Source organism: Callospermophilus lateralis, chromosome 6 (assembly GCF_048772815.1).
Source record: "Callospermophilus lateralis isolate mCalLat2 chromosome 6, mCalLat2.hap1, whole genome shotgun sequence".
In the NCBI taxonomy this organism is placed as follows: Eukaryota; Metazoa; Chordata; class Mammalia; order Rodentia; family Sciuridae; genus Callospermophilus; species Callospermophilus lateralis.
Window position 1 is genome coordinate 132,143,210 of NC_135310.1, and position 14,083 is coordinate 132,157,292.

Below are 14,083 nucleotides of genomic sequence, written 5' to 3' on the forward strand. Positions count from 1 at the left end.
GCTGTCAGATGGTAAATGAAAGTCATTTGTTACTGTTATCTATTAACATTTATTATGGTCATTGATTGTCTCTAACAAAGGGTATATGAAGGAGGAATTCACATCTCCCAGAAAAATAAAACAAAGCTCAAAAGGTTCAACAAATGGAAGAAAATGATCCTTTGATTCAAATACACAATTAACCAGTGTTAGGTATCCTAGTTGAACCTGACTGTGGGGGAGAATACAAGATAACATGGCTTCTGTCCTTGGAAAAATAAAAGTCAGTAAGGAAAAATAACAAAAAGAAGTAAACAAAAGATTATCTCAGAACTCTGTACCACAGTAATCTTTAAGAGGAAGCTGAAATGCTAGGTTTACGTTTCTTATTACCTTAGTCCCACCCCAAATTCCAAATCCTGCACCATGTTAGGGATTGAACTCAGGTCCTTGAATCTGCAAAGCAAGCAGTCTACCACTACGGGTTCCTTAGTACTCTTTTTTCTTGAGGCTGAGGACCTGATGCCCCCTAGCTTGGTCCAGCAATAAATATTAACTATGCAATTAATTTACTGAATTAATATCCTGAACCTTGTTTATCCCAGAAATTCCTGCTATGAGGTCTCCACAAAGAATAATGAGAAAGCCCCAAACCAGAGTTGGTGGGATTATTATAAGGGAATTAATTGGATCTGCCAAGTAAGTATTTTAAATATTAAGACATGCAAACAATACTTGTATTTGATAGTATTGCCCCAGTTATATTTCCTTTTTTTGTGTTGAAGAAGTGTAAATTAAATATACCTGGCTCAGTTGTTGCCTTAATTTTGCATTTGAACATTTGAAATGTAAGCAGAGCATCTGAAGATAACCCTTTTGGTTACACTCATGTCTCTACCAGATTCTTCATTCAAAGCGCATATAGAATTTGGATTTTTATGGGCTGTGATGCCAAACCCAGTTCAGTTTGTGGTGCGAAAGAATGTAATAGAAAAAGTGAAGAGAATGAATTTTAGTCTAGAAAGATTTCATATTTTTAACCTAAATATTATTAGTTTTTCATACTTTTTGGTACTGGGGATTGAACCCAGGGGGTTTTAACCACTGCTTATTACCCCCTACCACACCTTTTTAAATTTTTTTTTTTTTTTTTTAATTTTGAGACAGTGTCTTGCTAAATTGCTTAGGGCCTTGCCAAGTTGCTGAGGCTGGCTCCAAACTTGAAGTCCTCCTGCCTCAGCCTCCAAGTCACTAGGACAACATATTTTTTTAATAATATGCCAAAACAACTTGCATAGATGCTTTTGATGAGATAATACATCATTTTTTTTTTTCCCCTCTGCAGTTTTGAAATGCTAGGAATTGAACCTGGTGCTTCTAGATGCAAGCAAGTGTTCTACCATCCATAACTGTTTTACTTCTGTATTGAACCTTTCCTGATAGAGACCTTTTAAGTATACACAAAAATGGGGAAAAATGTATAATGAAACCACCATCCTATCTCCCAACTTCAACCATCAATTTATGATCAATAATATAACCTCATCTCAATTTTGATACTCTCTCCCTCCCCAATTCTAAGTGAATCCTGGTGACTAGGGATATAGTGCAGTTGGTAAAGTTCTTGCCTCACACACACAGGTTCAATCCCCAGCACCACAAAAAAAAAAAAAAGAAAGAAAAAGAAAAAGTGAATCCTAGACATGATATCAGAAAGCAAGATAATTTTATGAATTTCATATAAGACACTCCAGGGACTAGGAGTGTAGCTCAGTGGTAGAGTGGGTGTTTAACATGCATGAGGCCCTGGGTTCAATCCCCTTACTATATGTGTTTTTTTGTTTTGTTTTTATGTAGACCACCACTTTCAGCTTGTTTCCATTTTAGTCTCCATCACCATCTTTAAATAATTTGTTAGGCCTTTAAATTTCCTCTTGTAGAAGACATTTTCATAAAATTATAGGATGGCCTCTGGGGGAGTCCTACTGTATAATAAATATTATTTATTAGTCAATAGTAAAAAAAACAATTACATATTTAATTATATCTCATCTTATTCCAAAGAAGATGTGAAGCCATTTAAAGCAAAATCAAGAGAGCCACAGCCTAACATGCCATAAAGGAAGAAAGACTCAGGGTGGCACCAAATTAAAAAAAAAAAAAATACTACGAACAAAAGTAAATGCACAGCTTAACATTCCAAGGGAGCTAAATGTAGGCCACAATTTGGTTTTAAAGATGGACCCTGTTTTATTTTATAGCTCATAATTTCCATGAGATAGAAATAAACTAAATGTTCAAAGGAACTTAATGAAATTCTTGTTAGTATATATGAAGGGAACTTCTCCTTATGTTCTTGGTAAGTAGAAACTTATGTCACAGAGTTTATTTTTCATAAAGTGAGTTATGAGCCAGTAAGAAAAGGTGAACACCTCAATAAAAATTTGATAAGCAGTTTACTGAGGAAGTATAAAAATCCTTTCAACCTGAATGTTGAATTTAATAATCTATAAAATATGTATTATCATTTTTAACCTATTAAAATATTCTGTTGTTTGATCCTAGTATCTTTTGTTGGTCAGGCTTGAGGTGTTTAAATTGCCTCACTTTTTTTTTTTTTTTCATTATTTTACATCCTTATTTTATCCCAGGGCCTCGCATGTGCTAGGCGAGCACTCTACCACTGAGTCACAACCCCTCTCCAACATTTTTTTTTTTTTTTAAGCAGGTAGTTGAACGGCATGTATTAAAAGTTTTCAAAACGGGATAATCATTGATCTAGTGATTCCTCTTATAAAAATTTGAGGAAATAATTATGGATGCTTGAAAATATTTACACAAAATTGTTCTTTCCAGTATTGCTCATGAAAATAAAAAATCAGAAAAAATCCAGTGTGTGATAATACATTTGATATAATATCTGCAGTTATGAAAATTTGTGCAAAAGAATACTTCTTAAAAAGTATATATGTAATATGTTAATTTGAAGAGTAAATTAGCCAAGTATATATTAAACATGACTTTTTGAGAACTGTATGACATGATAGGACTAAATTCTAACAAGTGAAGAAGTTATGGATAATTTTTATTTTTTTACTTATTTGTATCTTCTACAATTGTGTACTTTGCAACTGAAAAAAACATTAATTACAAATAATTAATGGTGTGGTTGTGTCAGAAATCACTTGTGGTACAGTTTCCTTCCAGTAGAGCTGTAGACGATCAAAGAAAATATAGCAAATCTCATATCTGGAAGGGAGATTGAGAAACCAGTGTTGACTATATATCTCACTCCCCATTTTTAAATTATCAAAAGTACAATATGAAAGTGAGGAATCTATGGAAAGCCAAGATAGGACCTACTGAAACTTTTCTTCAAGCAAAAAAAAAAAAAAAGAAGAAGAAGAGAACTTTGCCTTACAAAAAGAAAAGGAAACCCTTTTTGTGTGTGTTCAAAACAATACCTATAAGGACAAAATCTAATTAAAATATATTTCTACTCTCTAAATATAGCTTTAAAAAAGCTGTTAAAACAGTTGAGTTTATTGAGCTCTTACCACGAAATTTGTTGGCACTGCCTGGGCAGCATTTGTTTTACGAACGTTATTTAATTTAATTTATTTGGAACGAACGTTATTATAGCAGTCTCTTGCTGTAGTTGGGAGAATAATTTCTTACTGTTTGGTCTCAGGGGCCTAGTAAGAAATGTGACCTCGGGCCTTCCAAGTCCAGAGCCCGATTGATTACTTGGTGCAAAATTGAAGAACAGCTGAAAAATTGGTCTGGCAATGTGGCACATTCCTGTTGAAAACTACCACTAAGTTTCCCGACCTGGCAATGGACGCCTTGGAGACTAAATTGGGAACACCTGAGAGAGACTGTAGGCGGGGTAGGGAAGGGGTGAGGTCAGCGAAGGTGTAGTTGCAGGAGTTTCTCGTGATCTAGATGCCTAGTCGCTGAGGCCCCAGTATCGGCGGGAGCCATGGCAACCTACGGGCACTGTCTTCCCACTGTGCCCCGGCTATCATTTTCCCGGCCCAAGAAAAACTTTTCAACAAATGGCAAGGCAGTTCTGGGGACAAAATAAGCCGAAATATGGGGATAAGAGACAGCCGTACCATAAAACCGGTGTCTATTTTTCAGGGCTTTGTATTTTTATTCCTCGTCCATCTTCATAGAAAAGAAACCCATGCACAAGGCCCTGGGTTCAATCCCCAGCACCAAAATAAATAAATAAATAAATAAATAAAAAATAAAAATAAAAAAATAAAAATCAGAAAAAGAAAGAGAGAAAGAAAAAGAAGGAAACCCAAGAGGAAGCCTGACTTCTGACTTTAAGCAGGAATTCAAGGAAGAGTGGGGGTCGGAAAGCCAACCGAGGGACCTAGGCAAAAAGATGTTCTTTCCTTCCTTCCTGAAATCTGGGCCTGCTGGGGAAAGGAAATGTTTGCAGGTCCTTCTCAAGATGGAGATGACAGTTGTAAGGCATTAGACTTTCATTTTCAAAAGAAATTTGTATCCAATTTTTTTATTGTTGGTTGTTCAAAACATTACATAGTTCTTGATATATCATATTTCACACTTTGATTCAAGTGGGTTATGAACTCCCATTTTTACCCCGTATACAGATTGCAGAATCACATCAGTTACACTTCTACTGATTTATATATTGCCATACTAGTGTCTGTTGTATTCTGCTGCCTTTCCTATCCTCTACTATCCCGCCTCCCCTCCCCTTCTCTCCCCTCTTCTCTCTCTACCCCCTCTACTGTAATTCATTTCTCCCCCTTGCATTATTTTTCCCTTTCCCCTCGCTTCCTCTTGTATGTAATTTTGTATAACCCTGAGGGTCTCCTTCCATTTCCATGCAATTTCCCTTCTCTCTTCCCTTCCCTCCCACCTCTCATCCCTGTTTAATGTTAATCTTCTTCTCATGCTCTTTCTCCCTACTCTGTTCTTAGTTACTCTCCTTATATCAAAGAAGACATTTGGCATTTGTTTTTTAGGGATTGGCTGGCTTCACTTAGAATAAAATTTGTATCCAATTTTATTCATAAATTTTGTTTTCCCCCGTTTGCAAACTCTTTTTCACTTTCAATCCACAGGTGGCAGTCTTCTCTAACAGTTATTAGAAAATACTGATATCATTTTCTCTGTACATCAGAAACGTTGATTGCTCCTAGATCTACTTCACTAGAAAATCTCTCTCATCCCACAGGGTGTCAGGATGGCCGAGTGGTCTAAGGCGCCAGACTCAAGCTCCGCTTCCCCGCGCTGGGGGTTCTGGTCTCCGAATGGAGGCGTGGGTTCGAATCCCACTTCTGACACATCTCTTTTTCTTCCCCTTTAAAAAAAAAAAAAACACATTGTTTTTAACAGTACTTATAAATGATTACCAACCTACTTTTAAAATTTTTCACTTTTAGACTTTTCTCACAAACTATCAACATTGGGAAAAAAAAATCGCAGCGGAAGCATCGCGGTATTTTCAAGAAACCGCGAGATTTGAGACACAGACGCTTAATAAAGAATGGGATACAAGAAAATGGCTTGTCTGCTGGATCGCAAGATGATCTGAAAGTCACGGAATTTGGGACCCCGGTTGCTACCTGTCCTGCGATACTGGAGGAGAAAAGAGTTTACAGTCAGGTACATCCTCTGTGTCCCAGACCCAAGTATTCCCCTGGATGCTTCCTGTAGCACTTTTCTAACAATTAACAACTCTGGCTGATGTCATTGCGGTCTCTAAAGAAATCGTAAAACGGATCCTTTGCTCTCTTCACTACAAAAGTCATAGAACTAGTTCTCAAACATTTACCTTGTAAAATGCTCATTCATACTCAGCTTGGCGTCTGATCATTATTGTCTCGTCAAAATTGAATACTCTTTTGCCGCAGTCCGGCTGCAGCAAAATAACGGGGGGCGGGGGGGGGGGGTGACGAGCAACTTGTGTAGATTGATACAGCAGGAGTGGTTCGTCACCCCGCCCTCCGCCCCCCCACCCCCGTTAGTTTGCCCAGCCAGCCGGCTGCGGTACTCTTTTAACTCCTGAATAAAATATGAAAGGTATACTTTCTCTCCCAAATATAACCACTGTCAATTGCATTTTTTACTTTTATCTCTGCATTACTTATGTATTCATAAATATTTCATTTTTAATAGATATGAAATCATACTATACTGTTCTGAAATATTTTTCATTTACTAATTTTTTGAACTTTTTCCACTTGAAGCTCTTCTTTTTTCCTCACAAAGGAAATATTGAAAATCGTTCCATAAGATAGTTGTTTATAACCTACTTTGTTTAACTACTTCTTCTTTTTCTTTTTTTTTTTTAACGGAATATTTAGGGTTATTTGAACTTATCATTCATCCAATCAATAGTTAATGAATGTTCATTATGTGCCAGAGGATACAGACCAGAGGGTATGACAGTAAAATATAAAAAATTAAGGTTACAAAAATGAAATTTTCTGGCCTTGTTGAGCTTTTATTGTAGTTAAATAACTTTGGCTCTGCTTCAGGAATACCACATACCAAGACTTATCTCTCAGAAGAATAAGAGTCATAGACCTTCAAACTAAACATCTAATGCCAGCTATTAAAGATTTATATATGCACAATCATACAGTTCTCTTTCAATTTGACCACTCATAATAGCACTGTATTAATTTTATTATTGATTTTATCCTCATAATAAAAATGTGATAAAATGGGCAGGAGAAATGAAAGCTGGGTTATCTAATAATAGGATTCTCAGGAGATAGTCATCATGGACAAGATCTAGCCATTTGGGAGGCAATGTCTGAACTCAGGTGGCTGGAACCAAATGGTTTCAAGTAATGCTAAGCAGTTCTAGATCCTTGCAGCACTTAAATTCATTATGTGAGATATGAAATGGATTACAAAGCTGAGAGTGTAGCTCAGTGGTAGACCATTTGCTTAGCTAGCATGAGGTCCTGGTTTAATCTCCAACAGAGAAAGGAAGGAAGAAATCTAATATAAAAGTTTACACAGGGGAAATAAAATGAATTCTTGTATGATTTCTACTATTATTATTAAATATATAAGAGAATAAGGCATGATATAACAAATTCATGTGTATCACTGCCTTAATAGACATCCCCACTTTCCCCACCCCCGGGGAGCAGACAAGTATATCTTCAAAGACTTTGGAAGAATGTGTATTTCCTTTTGGAGAATTGGAGGTGAGTTAGAAAACAGAAGATAGTATTGGGTGGGTGGGGGGGAGATAGCAGTGTTTCGCCTGGAAATTTCTAGAGGAAAAGAAAAAAAAGGATTGTGACATAATGACTTTTTATATGACTGCCACAGTAGTTTGGTGGTGGGGGGGGGTTGTTTTTATTTTTGGCAATGTTGTGGATCAAACTCCGTGTCTTGTGGATGCATTCCACCACTGAGCTACATTTCCAGCACTGTATTTTAAAGACTAATTTTAGGGAGGGAGGGAAGGAAGGGAGGGAGGGAGGGAGGGAGGGAGGGAAGGATTATGAAAGTTTACAAAACTGTGAAGAATTCCTGGGAAGATAATTCAAAACTTCATTCCACTCCTTCTTTGCTGTTTCCTGCAGGCAGAGGAATTATTAATCTTATTAAAATTTTTTACTTTCTTAGACCAACATTTTTTTCTTAATGTTCAGCTGTGCTGTGGTCTCCCTCAGTTCTTTGTGTTGGTGTTTTATAGACATGCCCAACTGAGTCTTTCCAACTTGCCTCAAAGAGTGTCTATTGGGCCCCAGGGCCTAGACAAAGGAGAAAGGAGTAGGAAAGCGCATTCTAGCTTCAGACCCAAATCATGGTCTTTGAAGCTATACTTATGAGCCAGACAAAGTTGATGTCTTGTTTCTGCCATTGATGTATATGCCTCAATTGTTTCCAAATTATTAAAAATATTTTTTTTCTTAAAAAAATAAAATTGAGGCCTGGGGATCTAGCTCAGTGACTGAGCCAATGCTTAAAGTGTACAATGGGTTCAATCCCCAGCACCAAAAAAATAGAAATAAATAAAATAAAATATGACTAATACAAATAAAAATGAATTTGTGTCAAAAAGCCCATTTAATCAAGCAAATAATGTAGCAACTAGAAAGGTGTTACAGTTATTCTAAAGAAAATTCAAAGTGCTGCATATTTGTAGATAATCTGGAATTCTGGAATAAATATACCAGGTAGATTTTTTTAAAAACATGTCAATATCTAGAATAATGATTAGTTGCTTTCCACTGAACTAGTCATTTGTGTTCTAATGGATGAAAATCATTTGGACTATTGTTAGTTTCCTACTTCCTGAAATTAGGAAGTGAAAACACAAGTTGTAAGATAACTCAAAATGACAATAAAAGTTGCCCCAGATAAATACCTGAAAATCTTTTTTTTTAAGTTGTAATGGGCACAATATATTTATTTATTTTTTTTTTTATGTGGATGAGGATGAAACCAGTATTATTATATATGGAAAATGACAAACCTCCAAAATAGTGAGTCCTGGGAAAACGGAATGAGAAGGAAAGCCATACACTGAGAACATTGATCCTTTCCCAATACTTTCTTTCCCGGTGATGAAACAAACCCTGGAGAAGAGGTGTCCATCAAACATAGAAAGGCAATCTCTGGAAAGAGGCCAACATACTAATCCTTGCCAGATATAAGCCACTGACCCCAGCTCCTCCATCAGGTCCAGTAAGATAAATCCCAGAGACTGACTACTGACCCTAGACTCCCTCACATTTTGCCCAGTAAAACAGACCCCAAATTCCTGAGTGCCCAAGCTGGCACACTCATTAATTAAGTCACCTCTCAGTATAATCTACATAAGCCCAGTTTCTTCCTTTGTTCAGTGGCTCATTTTCCACCAGAAAAGTGGGTCCATTCCACTAGGTGTAGTCCCGTTCCTGAATAAAGGTTGAAATGATCTGTGAAGTTTGCGTCCAGACTGGTCTCTTTGTTCTAACACCCAGTGCCTCCCACTTGCTAGGCAACCTCTCTACCACTAAGCTACTACCGCAGCCCTGGAAATCTTTTTGTTTGTTTTAATCAGTTTTTCTTGACAGAATACATCTGGGACACGATGTAATTACTACCTTGAAAACTGGTCTTCTGTGGTGGTCCATGCCTATGATCCCAGCTACTCAGGAGGCTGAGGCTGGAGGACCATAAGTTCCAGATGAGTCTGGGCAACTTAGTGAGACCCTCTCTCCCCATTTAAGAAGGTGTAGAGGCAATGGAATGAAGATGTAGCTCAGTGGAGAGTGCCTGCCTAACATGAATAAGGCCCTGGGTTCAACTACAAACAAAAAACCTGAACATATTCTTCTGTCACCATATGGGGTCAGAAAAAGTTTCCCCAGAAGGGAAACTCCGTCCTCACAGATCATGACTTAAAACATAGAAAGAAGTTTCAGGATGCTTCAAAATAAGCATAAGTAGAGATCTATTTAGGAAAACAAGGAGATTTATTCAGGAAAGCAAGCAATAGAACAGGATATGCACTCAACGGGAGAAGGAGTGAAGTCCCTGAACAGTGAAACTTGCTTTGGGGGGTGTCTGGCTTCTTCTTTTAAATGAAGCTATAAATGGTGAACATAAAAAATATGGGTAGGCATCAGCCTAATGAGCTGGATTCCTGTGATAGTAGCACTCAGAGCAGGCCAGAGGGTCTGTTTTTGTTGTTGTTGTTTTCAGAATCTTCAGGTTGACATTATCTGGTTAATAGTCAGCACTTGACTTATGCCCATATATATGATGGTTCTTTAACAATTTTTCTCTCTAGGTTTCTTTTAAAAAACATTCTGTAATCCAACAAAGCATACAGGCACTAATTCACTGGACTTACAATTCTCTAAATTGATTTAAGAATTTAGTAATGGAGGAAAACAGGCCTGGGGGGAGATGAAGGTTGAGGATGTTCATGGAGTTTTTAAAGTTTTAATTCCTCTTTCCTTTCCTGTTTGTCTCTTCCTACCTATCCTTACTTTTTATATCCTGTCTTACTTCCACTATTTAACTAACACAATCACAGAATTGGGTTTTAGGATTGAATTTGGTTAAACCAAAATTATGGGATGTCATTGTTTTAGAGTGACCTCCTTCAGTAGGCCTCAGTAGAAAGACCAAACCAACTAGTGTTAAGTGCCACATAATCAAAATGAACCGTTAAGGAAGTAAATTGACCCCCCAACAGACCAGTTTTTCCTGAAAACAGGAGATTCTGAAGCTGATAAATGGGTTAATTCTCTTCTAGCACTAGCAAGTCTGTTTTCACTGCTTCTGCTTTGCTTCCTTCCCCTATGCCTCCCTTTCTAAATAATTAATCAATAAAGCCAGACTTGCCTGAAAAGTGAGAGAAGACATGAAAGAACACTGCCAGTCATATTTTAATTAGTAATCTTTCTTTAAGTTTACAGGAACCAGTAATATCTGAAATGCCTGGTGACCTATGGGCAACTTTGAAAGGTAATTGATAACTGCAAGAATTAATGACTATTCCAGTGCTCACCTGACTATGCCAAAATAGAGTCTTTGAACACCCCACATAAGCTTTCTGTCTGCTACCCCTTGATGGAGGGCACATTTGCCATTTTGACCTTTTCTGATTCCTTTTTTTTTTTTTTTTTTGAGTACCAGGATTGAACACAGGAGCACTTAACCACCACTGGGATTACAGGCATGCACCACTAAATGACCTTCAGGCCTTCACCAAATGACGAAAGTAACATCCTGGCAAAATGGAATCTTCCAACTTGCCAGCTTCTTGCCAGTAAGGCTCATTCTCCTCCCATCTGTCTCTGCAATTGCTTCATCAGGTGGCAAAGGAACCAGAACTTTCATTGTTACAATTCCAGGATACAGAGACTTTAAACCTTACACACACACACACACACACAAAAATAACCTGATGTAACCAGTCAGATTTTGTTGTTGTTCTGTTTCTTTGTTCCTACTTTGCAAAACTCACTGTTCTACCATTGTCTATTTTATATGGTGGAAGCTTCCCTGACTCATAAATCTCAAATAAAAGCTAAATTTATTAACAAGTGGGTAATATAGGCATCTATCTCTACAACTCGGAAAGTATCCTCCAATTTGAAATGATTTTCCAACCATTAAGTATGGAATAATAATGGGCATTTATTTGAAATTTATTGTTACTTGCCAGTGCTATTATGCAAGTTTTTCAGGTATTATTTTCATTGATTTCAAGATAACGATAATAATAAAGGAAAGAAATATAGAGGAAATGACTTACTTGAATTTATATCTGATCTAATCATTTATAGTTTTAAACTATGAGCCTCAGAATTAATGACCCTAGTAATCTTTTCTGTGAAAGCTTCCACTTCATTTCTTTCCTCCTCTTTGTCTCTCTTCCTTTTTCCTCCACTCCCATTAACTCTGGAATCCTGGGTGCTCTGCATACTTTACCTCCATAGAACTATTTTCTCCATCAAGAAAACTAAATTACAGATTATTTAAAAGAAAGTATTAGGGGGACAGACAGATAATAATGGTGGGAATACAAGGTTAAGAGAATAATTCCATAAAATGGGCCCACTCTGCTGATTCCCACATGCTTTCTTTCCAAGAAGCAATTTATCTGCAGCCCTGCCTGGCCTAACTGGACAGGATATGTCACATTCCTCAGTAAACTACCTATCTGCAGGAGAAATACAGTACCAAAATAATGTTGATAAGAAGAACCCAAGTTACCCTGAAGGGAGAGACTTTTGTGGCTCAGTCCTAAAATGCTGGGAGATAAGGGTAGTTCTACCTAACCATAAAATCTGTAAAAATGTATGATTAAGAATCCACATAGAGCTGAACACAGTGGTGCACATCTGTGATCCCAGTGGCTCTGGGCGGGACTCTCTGGAAACTTCTCTGGGTTCCCCAATAAAACTGGAGTGCTAGAGAGGCATATTGTCCCTCTTTCTGAGAGGATACACTCTCCTTTTTCCTGTTCCTTCAATAAAGTCATTCTTGTTATTCTGAGCAACATGTCTGAAATCTTTCTGATTTGATTGCAAAAATCGGGGTTTGAAGAAGGGGGGTCTTTGTGTTTCCTCAGTTTTCCCAAAGGCCTCAGCTCTGTAACAAAAGGAAAGGATAATTTAAATTCCCTTCGAGAGTCACTGTGGGAATAGATGGTTTCTTTTCCAGAATGTATCCTGTGTTCCTGGATTTATTTTACTTCTCTCTGCAGAACTCATATTGTTTATTTTTTTCATGGAGTAAGAATTAATTATTCTCTGAAAAGCTTTCACAACACTGATGGAATTTCTTACTTCTCACCCCCACCTTCAACTTTTTAAAGTAAATAGCATTTATCTGTCAGATGGAATAGGGAAATGCCTACTGCTAAATCTCTTCCTCAAAAACTTGCAAAAACACCACAATCTCTCCCAAACATCAGAATTTAGCTCCCTGAGAAAACAAAAGGTGAACTACCTGAGGGAATTAGCAGCATCTTGACATCTCAGGTGAAAGGCCAAGGTATTTTCCAGTTTCAAATTATTGACTATCAGGAGATCAGCTACCATGAGTTTGAATTCCAGAATGAAATGAGATAATGCATGTGAAATGCATAATTGTTCCTAGTACAAAGAGATCTGTAAATACTATCTGTAGTGTTGTAACAGTGGTCCACTTCACCTTTTGAATTCAGCCCTCCTTGCTCTGAGGCTTTTTTTTTTTCACATAGAGGACTTTTTATTTGTAACTATTAAAAATCTGAATGTTAAACTGATTATTGAACTGGTGGTTCATAACCATTAGATCACTCAACTTTAGCACCTATCTTATCTCCAGCAGCTTTTACAGAACTACTACCATAAATCTCCATGTATTTTCCCACTACAAATTTGGACTTCTTCAGCATTTTTACTTTTCTAACAAAGACATCATGAAGAGGATAAATAGATTGGCAAGCCTTCTCTATGTCTTTCCCACTGCTGCCTGGAATCAGTTTATTGACAATTTCTTTCAAGTCATTTGTCTGCACCTCCCTTGTCATGATTTCCACCATCTTCTGGATTCAGTTGACCTGTTGGTGCTAAGCATAGGAGGTCTTCTGTATCTGATTGTTGCATTTTTTAGTAAAAACAACACAGGGGGCTGGGGATGTGGCTCAAGCAGTAGGGCGCTCGCCTGGCATGCGTGTGGCCCGAGTTCGATCCTCAGCACCACATACAAACAAAGATGTTGTGTCTGCCGAAAACTAAAAAATAAATATTAAAAATTCTCTCTCTCTCTCTCTCTCTCTCTCTCTCTCTCTCTCTCTCTCTCCCTCTCCCTCCCTCCCTCCACTCTCTCTTTAAAAAAAAAAAAAAAAAAAAAAACACACAGAACAGACTCAGCAAATAACCATCAGTAGACTTAACATCAATATGAGCTTCGATGATTGTCTGCCATTTTTTGACCATGGAGCACATTTTGTCACCAGTAAGATCCATTCCACAGAAGCTGGTTAGGCAGTTTTTCCCCTGAAGTTCTCAAAAATTAGCTTGAACTTCCTACATGAAACTTCATCATTCTGCAGATCATCAGCAAGACTCTCTTCGAACACACAACCCTTGAGGCCATCAGATGCAATTTTGGTTCTTTGGGTCCCGACGACTAACGTTTTTCCAATATTTTTTATATTGAACATAGTACTTTCCCATTATACCAATCTTAGAAAATGGATCAACTACTTTCTTTTTGGCTCGCTTCTTTCGGCCTTTGATAAGGCACTTGTTCTGGTCTATCGCCATCCCTCTGCTCAAAGAGTCAAAAGGGCAGAACCGCAACTAGACAGAGAATTTAGGCATACAGCGCAGTCTAGGTGATCTCTAATGCTTATTTTTAAAAGGGACAAGTTTTTTCCTTTTCATCTTGTCCCTCTCTCCCATTCCCTAACCTGGGGGTGGAGGACAAGATTACCTTGAGTTATCTGTGCTTCACAGAAAGGAGATATCTGCCAATGGATCTAGGAAGCAACTAACTCCAAATTAACAAGTGAATCCTAACATATCATCAAGGACCACCCACCACATCACCAGCACCACCACCACCAGACCACACCTGGAATATAATCCTTGAAGAGTTC

At 37.6% G+C, this 14,083-nt stretch overlaps 1 long non-coding RNA gene, 1 other non-coding gene and 1 pseudogene across 3 annotated transcripts; 2 read left to right on the plus strand and 1 right to left on the minus strand.

Annotated features, from left to right (window-relative positions):
- The first annotated feature begins 5,200 nt into the window (after positions 1–5,200).
- Trnal-caa (transfer RNA leucine (anticodon CAA)) lies at positions 5,201–5,306 on the plus strand. The gene is made up of 2 exons: positions 5,201–5,238; positions 5,261–5,306. It is a non-coding gene; the product is annotated as a tRNA-Leu (tRNA).
- On the plus strand, positions 5,219–11,929 carry LOC143401537 (uncharacterized). 2 transcript variants are annotated; one of them, XR_013091659.1, is made up of 3 exons: positions 5,219–5,628; positions 10,397–10,452; positions 10,618–11,929. It is a non-coding gene; the product is annotated as an uncharacterized LOC143401537 (long non-coding RNA). The 2 variants fall into 2 exon arrangements; XR_013091660.1 differs by having other exon boundaries at positions 10,624–11,929.
- An 804-nt stretch (positions 11,930–12,733) lies between these two features.
- On the minus strand, positions 12,734–13,748 carry LOC143401532 (small ribosomal subunit protein eS1-like; annotated as a pseudogene).
- Between the last annotated feature and the right edge of the window lie 335 nt (positions 13,749–14,083).